Source organism: Pseudorca crassidens, chromosome 3 (genome assembly GCF_039906515.1).
Source record: "Pseudorca crassidens isolate mPseCra1 chromosome 3, mPseCra1.hap1, whole genome shotgun sequence".
Taxonomy (NCBI): domain Eukaryota; kingdom Metazoa; phylum Chordata; class Mammalia; order Artiodactyla; family Delphinidae; genus Pseudorca; species Pseudorca crassidens.
Window position 1 is genome coordinate 61,067,987 of NC_090298.1, and position 15,174 is coordinate 61,083,160.

The window sequence follows — 15,174 nt, forward strand, 5'->3', positions numbered from 1 at the left end:
GTGATGCTAACCAGTATTAACGATCTTTGTTTACATCCATTTATCACTGGGGGTGTCAAATGGTGATATTCCTGTTGCATCCTTTCCTTCACTTATTAGCTGCAACATCTCCAAGAAGAAAAACTTCCCCTCATCAGTTAGTTGGTTTCCCGGGGATACAATTTATATGCGAAAGGCAGGTTAAATGCGTCAATCTTCCCTCTTATTTCCAGTTATCAAAATAATGAGTTGATTCTCTACCATTCTCCTATGGTAACAAGGATGTTTCACTTGGTCCTCTGTTTGCTTGCTTAGTAACATTATGAATCAGTTGGGCTCACACATATACTTTTTTTAAATTGAAGTATAGTTGATGTACTAATCATATACGTTACAGGTATACAATATAGTGATTCACAAGTTTTAAGGGTTATACTCCATTTATAGTTGTTATAAAATATTGGCCATATTCCCTGTGTTGTACAATATATCCTTGTAGCTTATTTTAACACATATAATTGATGTGTGTCAACCCATTGCAGTTCTTATACTTGGATGCTCAAGTTGTCCATTTTTGGCTGGAGGGAGCTTTTTCAAGTTGGTGAGGCATTTTTCTTTTTTTATAAATTTATTTGATTGATTTATTTTTGGCTGCATTGGGTCTTCGTTGCTGCTTGCACGCTTTCTCTAGTTGCGGTGAGCGGGGGCTACTCTTCATTGCGGTGCGCGGGCTTCTCATTGTGGTGGCTTCTCTTGTTGCGGAGCACGGGCTCTAGGCACGTGGGCTTCAGTAGTTGCAGCACATGGGCTCAGTACTTGTGGCTCGTGGGCTCTAGAGCACAGGCTCAGTAGTTGTGGCGCACAGGCTTAGTTGCTCCGTGGCATGTGGGATCTTCCCGGACCAGGGCTCGAACCCGTGTCCCTTGCATTGGTAGGCAGATTCTCAACCACTGCACCACCAGGGACACCCGAGGCATTTTTCTTGAAGAAATAGTTCCAGCCAAGTTGACTAAGTTATGTTCTTCTTTTATAAACATTCTTTGATGAGGCTTGCTGACCACCTGGAGGTGGAGGCATGACTTGGTATCTGCCTAGCCATCCCTAGTCATACCAAGCCTCAAACATCATGGAGATTTTGAGGGGAGCCATTGCACAAGGCCTGGCTGCAGCTCCTTTCCTAGGCTCCAGCTCCTAATCTTGGTGGCTATAACAAGGCAACCTGGCGTGATGGAAAGATACTCACTGACCCAGGCTTGAGTTCCAACTCTGCCCTACACAAGCTGTGTGGCCTTGGAGATGCTGCCTAACTGTTTGTATGCTGGGAATAATACACTGTCAAAAGGATTGGTACAGCTGTAACAGACGTACGGTCCCTGTAGACCTTCTAGGTTCTCATGAATATGTGTGTGTGAGTCTAAGTCTTTGAAATTCAGAATGTATTTTACACTTAACAGGGCATCTCAATATGGATCAGCACATTTCAAGTGCTTAATGGCCACGTGGCAGCTATTAAAATGGAAGAAGCAAGGAAGAAAGTAGAACTTCACATTAGAGTTCTTTCTTTTCCATTTTCTTTTTTTTTTAATTGAAGTAGAGTTGGCATACAATATTGTGTTAGTTTTAGGTGTACAACATAGTGATTCAATATTAATATACATTATGAATTGATCGCCACAATAAGTCTCATAACCATCTGTCACCATACAAAGTTATTACAATATTATTAACTACATTCCCTGTGCTGTACTTTACATCCCCATGACTTATTTTTTTTTACAACTGGAAGTCTGTACCTTTTAATTCCCTTCACCTATTTCACCCACACGTGAGTTCTAAATCAAAAAATTACAATTTGACATTGTAACTCGACAAGAAGTACAGCACAGTAGTTCACAAGAAGTACACAAGCAGTAGTTGTGCTGGTTATTTGTCTCTTGGGTCTCAGCTCCATTCCTGCTTTTCCATATTTTCCTTTGTATTATGGGGGGCTAGAAGCCTGCAAACTGCATCTTCCAGACTTCTTTGCCAGCTGGTCTACTCTTAGATTCTGCAAGTAGGAGGTACTGGTAGGAAATTGGGATGTGGGAGAAAGGAGGAGACAATAGCAGTGGCTACTTCGCAGTGGCAGTGGTACAACTTTCACAGTGATGGTACCATCATCACTGATGAGTACAAGTATGGGCTTGTGGGTACCAGCCCAGGGTGTTAACAGTTTCTGGTCTCTGGATGTTACCCTTTCATCTTCTGTTTCTCCAGTTTTTATCTCCATCTCCTTTTTGCTCTTCTGTACCTTCCAGCACCTCGTAAACAATTCTCTACACCAATCTCCTTCTACATATGTAGAGGAATTTCCATTTCTCCCACTGGACACTTGGAGTCTCAGGTCAGAGAGAGCTAGGTTATAATCTCTGTGCCACTTACTTTGTTCTGTGGCTTAACTTCTTTAATTTTCAGTTTCTTCCTCTGTCTAAGGAGGATCGTAGAAGTAACTGCCTCACAGAGTTGTATGAATATATTATACACTCACACACACACACACGCACACACGCACACACACACACACACACACACACAGACACATGTTGTTAGCTTTGAACATAACTCTCAATACGTGTCTGCAAGACACAGACCAATTTTTGAAGGCTCGTCATTTAACATTTTTTTATTATGGAAAAGTTCAAATATATACAAAAATAGAATAGTATAATGAAACTTCATGCAAACATTACCCAGTTTCAACAGTTATAAAATTAAGGCTATTCTTTTATATATACCACCCACTCTTCCCCCTACTCTGGGATTATTTTAAAGCAAATCTAAAACATCATCTTATTTCAGCCGTAACTATTTCAGCACGTAACTTTGAGTTAAGGACTGTTTGAAAAACAACCATGATACTATTAGCATATATAAAAATTAAGATAATTGCTTGATATCATCAGATACCAAGACAATGCTCAAATTTCCCTAATTAGCTCATAAATGTTTTTGTTTTTAAAAAATGTTGTTTGAATCATGGTTGAAATAAGACCCACCAATTGCAATTGGTTGATATGTTTCTTAAGTATCTTTTAATCTGTAGGTACCCCTGTCTCTTTTTTCCCCTTAAGATTTGTTTGTTGAAGAAATCGGGTCATTTGTCTGGCAGAGTTTCCCATAGTCTGGATTTTGCTGATTACAGTCCTGTGGTATCATGTACCCCATTCTTCTGGACCTATATTCTCTGTATATTGTTAGTTAGATCCAGAGGTATATTGGTTGGTTGGATTCAGGCTTATTTATTCAGACTTCTTTATAGGTAGTGTTGTGTACGTCCGTTAGGAGGCATATAATGTCTGGTTTTCTGTTTTTGTGATGTTTCATGATTGATGCCTAGATCCATTAATTCATTAGCGTTGCAAAAGTCTGTGGTCCATTCTTTCTACAAAGCTTCTGGAATGCTTCTATAAAGAGAAACTCCCCTCATCAACGATTTGCCTATCCTGAGGTACGGTTCATATGGGAAAGATGGGGTAAATGCTTGACACTTCTCTTTTACCTAGCAATTTTCAGAATAGGGGTTTGATTCCCTAGCATCCTCCAAAGATAACCAGTGATGTTCTTAGTATTGTTATAAACTTATCAGTTTATAAATGTCAGCTGTGTCCCAGTCAGTTCCAGTTATTGTTCCTACTGATGCTCAACTCCTCTATCTTTGGCAACTGGAAATAGCCATGTTGTCTCCTAGTTATCTCTGATGGGTCGTTTGCCTGATGGTGTGACAGGATATTCCAGTTTCATCATGTTCATTCCCTGCTATGGAGTTAGTCATTTCTCTCAGGACCCTAATTCTTCTTATTGAAAGATGGTACTTAGAGACATGATCTGGGCAGTGGAGTGATCATTGCTAATGGACGGGTCATTGTCTTCTGGCATTTTAAGTGGACATAGACAGAAGATAAATGTTTTTAAAGATAAAATGCATCATGAGTTTATACTAACACTTCCAGTTCAGATTTAGGACCTTTTCTTTAACCTCATCAGTCTTAACATTATTTCGTCTTCCCATAACATAAATCCTGGTTCTTAACAACACCAAGATAATTCCTCATTTGTTGTATCCCACAACACACATGCAACAGTCTCAGAATCATTGCTGAAAACAGTTTAGTATTTTTTCCCAGTAATTTTTTACATTAGAGTATATCCTACTAGGGATGAACAGGCAAATTATTGTGTTTTAAGTCATTTGAATGTTCCTTTTTATGTAGCAATCCTATTAACAGTGGAATGGTGATTAATTCAATACAGTTACATTCATTTGTTTCATTTTACTTTTGATTTGCTCTTTTTAAAAATTTGATTTTTTAATAATAATGTAAATGATTTACCTGTTACAAAGTAAAATCTTTATGATGTGGTATATTCAGAGAAGTTTAGATTTTATCCCTGTCTTCTACATAGTATGCCCTCCATCAAAAAGTAACTGTATTTAAAATGTTTGTGCTTTTTATAATATTGTTTTAATTACATACAACCATGTTTATATCCTCCATTTCTTAGATAAATGGTAGCATACTAACTCACTTTTCTGCATTTTGCTTCTTTCATTTAACAATATATCCTAGAGATCACTCCACCATAATTCATAAAGATGTTCCTCATTCCTTTTTATAGCTGTATAATATTCCATTGTATGGTTGTACAATAGCTTATTCATCCAGTCTGCTATTGATATTTTTTGAATTATTTTTTGCTATTATGACTGTTGCTGAAGAGAATGGTCCTATGCTGATATCTTTTCATATTGTGATATCTTATTTTTAGTGCAATAATGAAATAAATTTTTTTCCAGAAAGGGCTTATTTATCTAATCTGGGACGTTAACTTCTGCCCATGATATAGAGAATTTCTTTGGGCCCTTTAGTTCTCTAGAAATTGTAAAATAGTAATGTAGTTTTTTTTTTTTGTGGTACGCGGGCCTCTCACTGTTGTGGCCTCTCCCGTTGCGGAGCACAGGCTCTGGACGCGCAGGCTCAGCGGCCATGGCTCACGGGCCCAGCCGCTCCACAGCATGTGGGATCCTCCCGGACCGGGGCACGAACCCGTGTTCCCTGCATCGGCAGGCGGACTCCCAACCACTGTGCCACCAGGGAAGCCCGTAATGTAGTTTTTCTCAAGCGTAAAATCTCTAGCAGAGGGTTCTTTGTGAGTAAAACCTGCTATTTTCTGTTTTTACCCCAGCTATAGTTTCGCTTTCATGGAGGTGTGAGATCTTTGAGAAAAATTTAGAGGAGGTTGGTCCTCTCAATGGTAAATGTCTGTTGGATACTGTAATTCCCCTCACCTTTTCATGGCAGCAAAATGGTTTCGGAAGAGTCGCGACTGCCTTTTCACCTTCACTTCTGTCTCTCCACTTACCTTAAAGTTCAGCAGTTACATTATCATTAACCCTGTCAACACCCACAGAATACACCCACAGGAGGCTGAGCATCACTGATTGTTTTAAAGAATTCCCTTGCATCTTCATGAGGACTTAGAACATAATAAATACCTTATCTTAATTTTTAGTCATCAAGACCTAAAATCAAGTTTTTTTTTTCCATTTTAGAAATTGAATGCACAGATGTGTATTCTTTCGTATGTTTAAAAATGTGATTCTCTTTTCTGTGCTAGAATCTCATATCTGATCTACAGATACTTTTACTGAAGTGCTTTCTTATGTTAATATCATTTGTAAATTGATCTTGTTTTTTTTCCTTATACAGATATATCAGCTTTATCAGTGAGCAATGCTTAGGGTGGCTCCTGAGTTGTATATGAGTGAATGAGAAAGTGTGATGAAGTTGGGGTGGCGCAGGGGAAGAAAGAGAGAAGCAGGGACACTATCAAGAGAGAGAGCAAACGTGTCAGAATGAGACAGATTTTGGGGGTGCAGATTAGAAACTGAAAGATGGAGAAAGTGATATAAAAAGTGGCTGTGTGCCTGTGCATGTCCAGAAGAGATACTCTTGAAGGTAGAGTAACTTTATTGTGTGTCACGAAAGAAGGAGGACAGAGTTGTTTACCTGCCTCAATTTAGGAGAGAGAAGCAAGGTTGGGTCACGGTTCCTTCTGTGGACCATCAGGTGGTGCTGTCAAACTAGGGCAGCTTGGTGGTCAAACATGCAGAAGGGTTAGGGTAGATTGGTGCAATTCAACAACAGTTCATAAATATTTATTGAGAGTCTAACTGAGCATCAAGCCCCTGTGTTCGATTTAGGATACAAAGATGAATAAGATGATCCCTTCCTTAGGGGAGTTTATATTCTAGTTGGGATGGGGAATGACATACAAACAGGTACAGGCATACCTTGGAGATATCTCAAGTTCAGTTCCACACCACTGAAATAAAGTAACTATTGCAATAAAGCAAGTCACATGAATTTTTTTGTTTCCTAGTACCTATAAAAGTTATGTTTACACTATACTGTAGTCCAGTAAGTGTGCAAAAGCATTATGTCTAAAAAACCAAAACACTTTATTGCTAAAAACATGCTAACCATCAGCTGAGCGTTCAAGTCATAATCACTTTGCAATTATAACATTGACGATCTCTGATCACAGATCACCATAACAAATACAATGTAAAGTTTGAAATAGTGCGAGGATTTACAAAGTGTGACAAGAGACATAAAGTGAACAAATGCACTGATAGACTTGCTCAGTGTAGGGTTGCCACAAACTTTCAATTTGTAAAGAACACAATATCTGCGAAGTACAGTAAAGTGAAGCACAATAAAATGAGGTATGCCTGTATTTATTGCTGTGTAAAAATACCACAGATTAAGTGGCTTAAGATACACAAATTTGTTATTAGTTTCTGTGGGTCAGGAATCCAGGCACAGCTCATCTGTGTCCTCTACTTCAGGGTCTCTTACAAGCCTGTAAGGTGTTGGCTAGGGCTAGGTCTCATCTGAAGGTTTGATTGGCTTACTGACATGGTTGTTGGCAGGATTCAGTTCTTCAATGCGTCTTACACTGAGAGACTCTGTTCCTTGCAGGCTGTTGGCCATAGGCTACCCTCAGTTCCTTGCCACGTGGACCAGTCAGATATGGCAGCATGCTTCATCAAAACCAGCAAGAGAGACCATCTTTTATTTTATTAAATTAATTAATTTATGTATTTGGCTGTACCAGTCTTAGTTGCAGCATGTGAGATCTCTGTTGCCACATGCAGGATCCATGAGCAGGATCTTCAGTTGCGTCATGTGAGATCTTCAGTTGTGTCGTGCAGGATCCTTAGTTGCAGCATGTGAACTCTTAGTTGCAGCACGCAAACTTTTAGTTGCGGCATGTGGGATCTAGTTCCCTGACCAGGGATTGAACCCGGGCCCCCTGCATTGGGAGCACGGAGTCTTAGCCACTGGACCATCAAGGAAGTCCCAAGAGAGACCGTCTTTTAGTAAGATGTCAGTCACAATCTTGTGTATCTTAATTACAGGTGTGATAGCCAGTCATCTCTGGTGTATTCTATTGATTAGAAGCAAGTCGCTAGGCCAGCCCACACTCAAGAGGATGGGATTCAGAGGGGTATGAATACTAGGAGGTGGGAATCGTTGCGGGAGATGTTAGAGTCTGCCTGCCATACAGGTGTTTACTATAGTTTGCTAATGTCTGAGAGAAGTAGGGTTCCGCAAAAGCAAGAGGAAGAGCATCTAACCCTGCCTGGCATGGAAATGGCCTCTCAGATAATGCAAACTTGAGTGTCACCTTGAACGACAAATAAGGATTAACTTGGTGTGTATATGGTAATAGGGAGAGGAGGAGGGAATTTTAAAACAGAAGGAACAGTGTGCACAGACATGGGAGCTGGGTGGGTGAAATAGGATGGTACGTCTGAGGGCTACCATCCAACAGTTTAGTGTAAACTGTGGGTGGAAGACATGCAAAAGAGTCAAATATAAGGCAAGGGCCAGTTTGGGGGTTTCTCCTTTGCCAGGCTAAAAAAATGAGGACTTTATCAAGGGGATCACAGGGAAGGTTTTAAGCAGGGTAGTGACATAGAGTTGTGGTTTCTTGATCTGGGAAGATTGTGGGAGATTGACTTTGATAGCTTTTACAATAATTCAGGCAAGAGATAAAAAGGGCCTGGATTAAAGTAGTGGCAATAGAGTGGAGGGAATACATTTTTATTTTTTAAATTAGGAAGTGATTTGATGTTTGGATAAGGCAAAGGTGGGAGATGGAATAATCTGGAGTGATGCCCAAGTTTTGGCGTAGTTTTGTCAGAACATGCTTGCTGGGGGCAGGGGAGAGAGAAATGGGAAGACAGAAAGGATGGGTGGAAGGAAGAGGTCTATAAAGTGTGTTTGTAAATTTATGTAGGTTTGTAGATTTAGTGACTGACTGCAGAGGAGCTTAACTCCAAATATTCTTTACAATGTTGATGTTCTCAATGTAATCAGTGTAACTATGTAAATTTACTTTCTAGTCAAACCATATGCCTCAGTGATAGGAGGTAGAATCAAATACAGAATTCATTTTCCTTGCAAACAGTTTGATAAAAGAAAAGTTGTTGTTAGAATTTTAGTAAGCCTAGACCGCAGGTGGGGCCCCCTGTCCAGTCCTGTCTAGTGCTTGGAACATTGTAAGTACTACTACTTAAAATACTACCACTCCAGAACACTTGGTACAAAGTGTCATGTCACTGACTTTTTCTTCAATTGAGTTACAATTCATATAACATAAAATTCACCACTATAAAGTGTATAATATAGTGGTTTTTTTTTTTTTTTTTTTTTGCGGTACGCGGGCCTCTCACTGTTGTGGCCTCTCCCGTTGCGGAGCACAGGCTCCGGACGCGCAGGCTCAGCAGCCATGGCTCACGGGCCCAGCCGCTCTGCGGCATGTGGGATCTTCCCAGACCGGGGCACGAACCCGTGTCCCCTGCATCGGCAGGCAGACTCTCAACCACTGTGCCACCAGGGAAGCCCAATATAGTGGTTTTTAGTACATTCATTATGTTGTGCAACTATCACCAATGTCTAATTCTAAACTATTTCCATCCTACCCAAGAGGAACTCCATACCTATTAGCAGTCAGTCCCAATTCCTTATTTCCCCAACTCTTGGCAACCGTTAATCTATTTTATGTCTCTATGGATTTGCTGATTCTGGACATTTCATATAAATGGACTCATACAATATGTGGCCTTTTGTGTCTGGCTTCTTTCACTTAGCATAACGTTTTCATGGTTCTTCTGTGTTGTAGTGTGTATCAGTATTCTATCCCTCTTTATTGCCCAATAATATTCCATTGTATGGATATACCACATTTTGTTCATCCATTTATTCATTGATGGACATTTGGGATGTTTCCACTTTTTGGCTCTTTTGAATAATGCTGCTATGAACATCCTGTACAGGTTTTTGTATGAACATATACTTTCATTTCTCTTGGGTATATAGTAGGAGTAGAATTGCTGGATCGTATGATAACTCTCTGTTTAACTTTTTGAGGAACCATCAAACTGTTTTCCATTGCAGCCACATCATTTTACATTTCTACTACCAGGTATGGAGGGGGGTGTCTCTGTTTCTCCACATCCTCACCAACACTTGTTACCTGTCTTTTTTATTAGAGACATTCAGGTGGATGTGAGGTAGATCTTATGGCGGTTTTGATTTGTATTCCCCTAGTGGCTAATTCAAGGTTGTTTTAAAGAATTAAACAAGATACCGTAGGTGAAATCTGATACGAATTTGGGTCTCAGTTCTATGCTAGATTCAGGGAACCCCCAGAAAAACTGTGTTAGTGCTTCCTGTCATTTTTATTTGCTCTGTAGCCTTTTAGCTCAGGAAGGCAGAGCACAGGCCTAACACCCACACTGGGCTTTATGCTCATGTAATATATTCATATACCCAAGTATGCCAGAATCCCCTGTGGATTCTATCCCAGAGCTCTAGAATCACAATCCAACGGGCCGGGACTTCCCTGGTGGAGCAGTGGTTGGGAGTCTGCCTGCCAATGCAGGGAACGTGGGTTTGAGCCCTGGTCCGGGAAGATCCCACATGCCGTGGAGCAACTAAGCCTGTGAGCCACAACTACTGAGCCCGCATGCCACAACTGCTGAAGCCCGTGCGCCTAGAGCCCGTGCTCTGTGATGGGAGAGACCTCCGCAGTGAAGAGTGGCCCCTGCTCGCCGCAACTAGAGAGGGCCCGCGTGCAGCAACGAAGACCCAACGCAGACAAAAAAAAAAAAGTTTAAAAACTAGATTAAAAAAAAAAAGTCTAACGGGCCCCAACCTGTGCATTAGAAAAAACCTACACATTTGAATCACTGCCCCAGTTCCCGTCTAAGAGAAGTAGTTGGTAGGATTTTGAGGAAAGGCAAACAACTTGGGGTTAAGTGGCACTTTCTTTTGCTGCCACAGGAGGCGCCACTGAGTACATGCCATTCAGATCCCACAGTAACACCTGAGAGGGTTAGTCACCATTTTTACAAGTGCAGAAACTAAGGTTTGGATTTGGTTCAGGAGCTTAGTATCAGTATGAAATCTTTGGAACGCTGGAATTAAATGTAGGGCCAGGTTTCCGGTTTGGGCACAATGAGCCACACACTGTGTGTTGGTTCTTGATATTTGTTTTGCTAATTTAGAGGGAATGGAGGTAAAGATAATTCCCAAATGGTGGCTCATGCAAAATTCATGTGTAGATGTTTTGGAATGCGTATTCTACCTGCTCCTGTGAATGCAGATGCAGCTGCCGGCTGTGGAAATTCCCAATACAACAAGTTAAACAAGCCAGGCTGTGAAGACCCAGCTAAAAAAGACTTGGAGGCGGTCTGTGGAAAACTGCCCTTTCTACTTTTCCAGTTCTTATTTTGATTAAGTAGCATTGCTTTGTAGAAGGAAATAAAGTTCCTAAGGAAACATTCTGTCTTTCTTTAGGCTGCCTTTTCCCGGGTTATAGTGGAATGAATTGGATTTATGCTTAGAAGGAGGGAATTTAAAATCACCTTCTTTTCTAGCTTCTTTTGTATGATAATCAGAGAAGGTAGGAATGATAATGGTAATAATGTCAAAAGGGAGCTCTGACAAAAGATTTTGCTGCATGTTAATTCAGAATTGATTGCAGTTGTCAAAGTTGCATCAGTCAGGGAAACAATTCAACTCAGATGGTTCTAATGAAAAGACTTAAATGGAGAAAAGGTGTAAGCAGAGATTAGTGAAGACAGGAAACAGTGAGGTGCCCCGACTAGCAACCGTGTGTAGCCCTCACCAGATCTAGGGCCGAAGGGGCCAAGAGAGGAGAGAGCATTGCAGGCTGTAGGGCCCCTGGCAGGAGCTGTGCTCATGATAGCACCAGCTATTTCCAGGCCAGGGCACTGAAGCAGGGAGGAGTGGGGAAGAAATGCCTCAACCTCAGTTTCCTCTCATCCTCCACTGCCTTGCCAGCGTGAAGCCAGCTGGGAAAGGAGGCTGGGGGTGCAGGCTGCAGAGGTGAGCTTCCCCGGGTACAGAGCAGTGGACGGGGGTGGTGGGTTGCAGTTGGAGACCAGTTTGCACAATAACCAACTATTTTACAGTGAGCACATTCTATTTTTTGTTAATTTTAGAAGGTGTTATTTTGGAGAACGTTGAGAAATAGTGCAAGTATAGAAAAACGTCTGTTTCTCATTTTTAAAAAATTCCACTCTATTTTACATTTACTCCAGCAGAAGCTTCTTATCTTCTAGGTCGTAACTTTGTTATGAAGTCTCTTAAACTTTGCACATTTTACTTATTTTCCTAATACATTTGTGCATATCATTATACAGTGATAAGCCTAAAACAGAGGGTGCCATGCTTTCATAATTGGCAGGGGGTGATTTTTAAATTTCCCTTTTCAGATGAATGCATAGATATTAGTGAGTTATTCTAAGGTGTTCACTGGTCTTCAAGTCAAATGAGTCAAAGTGGAATTTAATTGAGCGTTTTTGTAACCCCTAGCTGAGGGGAAGATGCAGTGTGTTAAAGACATCCAGATAGCCGCATATGTCTCCCTGCAGACCCAGCTGGGAACTATTCTGCTTCATACATTGATGAGATATGCTGACTTGCAGTGTTGGTGGTAACCTAGTGACCTGCTTTCTCTGTCATCCTGTATGTAATTCTTCTAGGTCTAAGTAAAGGGCAGATGAAGGTCTGTGTCTCTGGGTGCCTATGGGGTTGCTAGGAAATGGGTTTCAAAGTGCTTCATGGTGATGCAGGAGGTTGAACTTTTTTGTGAAGGGTTGTCATGGAAACCAAGTACATCATTGCCTTGTCTGACTAATGTATCTTTTAATGATAAAAATTGTAATCCAGGGTTAAGGGATTAAAAATGATAAAAAAGTGAACTGTTAAAACCTGTAACTTGAGGGGGAATGCTGCTGCAAGTAGCACCTCTTTTGAGTCGGAAGATTTCACTGGCAGTGTAGTTCAACGTTGGTCGGGGCTTGGCTGTGTGAAGTGATGGGAGCTAATCAGTTTGTTTTCCTTCCTGTCTTCAGAGTAAGAAAACCATGATTTCACCCTGTGGCTTTTTGCTGTGGGGTTTTATTACCAACTCCAGCTCCTGAGCTTTTATGCGAGGCAGAAGGCAGCACACCCACACTGTGAGTGCCAGCGAGGTTGCCAGGGTCGGTTCTTTGGTTGGTTGATTGTTTTTACATCTCCCTTACCCTGTCCAGCCCCCTTCCCCCAAGAACAGTCCTGTGGGGTGACGGTGATAGCCCTACTTGCTCTTTGCTAAGCACTCAGATACCCGCACATCCCTGGAGCAGCTCCTGGAGCAGAGTCTGCCCTGACCTCCTGTGGTTGTTATAAGGGCCCTATAACGAAGCAAGATCCTCCTCTTCTGCAGATTGAGGACAGAACCTTCTAGTGTTGTAGGTATGATGAATTCTGCTTATATTTTGATCACTAGCTTATTAGGATAAACTTTCAAATGAAAGTACTTAGGATAGGAGAACTGAACTGAAAAGAGACTTTATACTGTGTTTAATGGTTCACCTGCCTCCATGGAGACTGAGCTCCTGGGATTTCATTTCCCACTCCCCAGCTGTGTGTGTGTGTAATAGACTTTTGTTGCATTGGAATAAATCTGCTTGTTTGTTTTCGACCTTTGCAAAATATCTTTTATTAATATTTCCAAATTTAATATATTTGAGTTTTTTGCATTTAAGGGGGAAAAGTTTGACATGAGTCCTTAGATTGACAGTGGAAATAAGCCAATTTAAATAAGTATTTCACTGAGCGGCATTTAAGACCCAAATCTATTTTCATTCATTCCTTCCTTTGTTCATTCATTCATTCATTCATATAGCATATATATGTTTTTAATGAGTACCTACTTTGTTTTGGGTACTTCCGGTGCATCTATTGTTTTTACAAAACAGTTGTCAGGTGTCAGGAGGTGCCTTTGAGGAACTGAAGGCAGAGGCTAGCCAGAGCCCAAGGCCTGTCCAGAGTGGCCACAGCCAGGAGGGTGCCATCTGGCAGCCGTACTGGGATCCCCTTGCTGAGGTCCCTGCATTCCCATGACTTGCTTCATATAATTTTGGCTGTTTCTCCAGTTCCAGAGTCTTGGCTGCAGCCCTTGATGACAAGGTGGAACACATGCCCAGCATTTCTTTATGTCCTTCCAGTATTGACCTTCTGTAGGGAATGTCACCTTTACTGCTAAAATGGCACCCAGAACCTAGCATCTGAAGGACTGCGTGGCTCTTGACTGCATCCCATGACGTTTTGTCTTCTGCTTTGATCCGCACTGCTTCCACCTCTGTGCGGGCCTCAGGGTGGGAGTGGGGCCCTCCTCCCCACTTTAAGAGTCTAGCCAACCCATACACTTAAGGCTCTGTCTGTGCTTCCCCAGAGTGGAGATGAGACAAGACTGTCATATTCAAGAGGACTTGGTTGAAGACTCAGGAATGACGAAAGAGAACAAGCGGAGTGGCCGCTCAGAGACCAGACCCTCTGGTTTGCTCTCGGGTCATGGCTGCTCTTGTTCAGTCTACCAGAGGCCTCAGGCTGGTCTTGCCTTCCCAGGGCCCCTCCGTAGCAGCTTGACCTTTATCCTTTCTCCTCCAGAATCCTCCCCCAGATTCCTAGACCCCTGAAGTCCAGACCAGATGAGACTAAGACTTTCCTAGGATATGTGTCATCTTTGAGAATATATGATTCTTGCTTAGGCTGTTTTCTCATCTGCTTAACGCGGTTAAGAGTGATACCTCTGTCCTTTGGGAGTAGTGAGGATTAAACGAGAGTATGCGTGCAAAGTGTAGTGGAGTGCCTGACACTTGGTAAATGCTTGTGATCATCACATTACTGCAAAGACCTCCCCTTCTAGTCATTTTCCACCATCACCCCAACCCCCATCTATAAGGACCATCCTTAGTGCTCCTGGCCTCAGCATGACTACGATAGTCACTGTCCTATGCCATGGCTGCCTCAGGGCCCCTCTTGTATCACAGAGTAAACCCATGGCCCTGCCTTCCTTCCAGTATTTATCTGTATGTTGTGATGTGATGTCTGTGTGTGTGTGCATGTGTGCATGTATGAACTCCAAGTTGGGAAACATAAAAGTGGGGGTATAGACTAAAAATGGCTGTGTTTATCGATCTTTTAGTACATCATTCAATTGGTGAAGTAGTCAGAGTAACCTTTGCTGTAAAATGTTCAGCATTTTATCCCCATTTCCTGTGTGTACCTCAGCACTTGGCCTGTCAGCATGGGAATAAGATCCTCTGGGCTATGCTTGTGCTCTCCTCTTAGGGGCTCACTCTTGCCGATCAAGGACCAGGAGATTGCATACAGGGCATTCATTCATTCATTCAGTTATGCAGCAAGTATTTGTTGAGCACCTACTATGTCCTCAGTTCAGGGACTACAAACAAGGTCTTTACTCTGCTATAATTCAGTCACCATTTTCATTCATGCATTCAGCACATCTTGAAATTCTGTGTTCATCTTCTGATCAATGAGAAATATTTCTTTCATGTCCTTTTTTTTCACTTATACTTTCATTCATCTATTCAGCAAATATCGATTGGGGGCTGATTATGTGTCAGGCAATGTCCAAGATACTGGGTTCTAGCAGCAAAAAAAAAAAAAAAAAAAACTTTCTGTCTTCTTAGAGCTACATTCTAGTTGGGGGAGACTACCAATAGAAAAAACAATTAAGTGAAATATAAATATTGTTATGGACTGAATG

The 15,174-nt window shown here is 41.5% G+C and overlaps 1 protein-coding gene across 3 annotated transcripts in view; it reads left to right on the plus strand.

Annotated features, from left to right (window-relative positions):
• Window positions 1–15,174, plus strand: part of PDE8B (phosphodiesterase 8B) — a 286,354-nt gene that overhangs the window by 42,343 nt on the left and 228,837 nt on the right. The window lies entirely within an intron of this gene.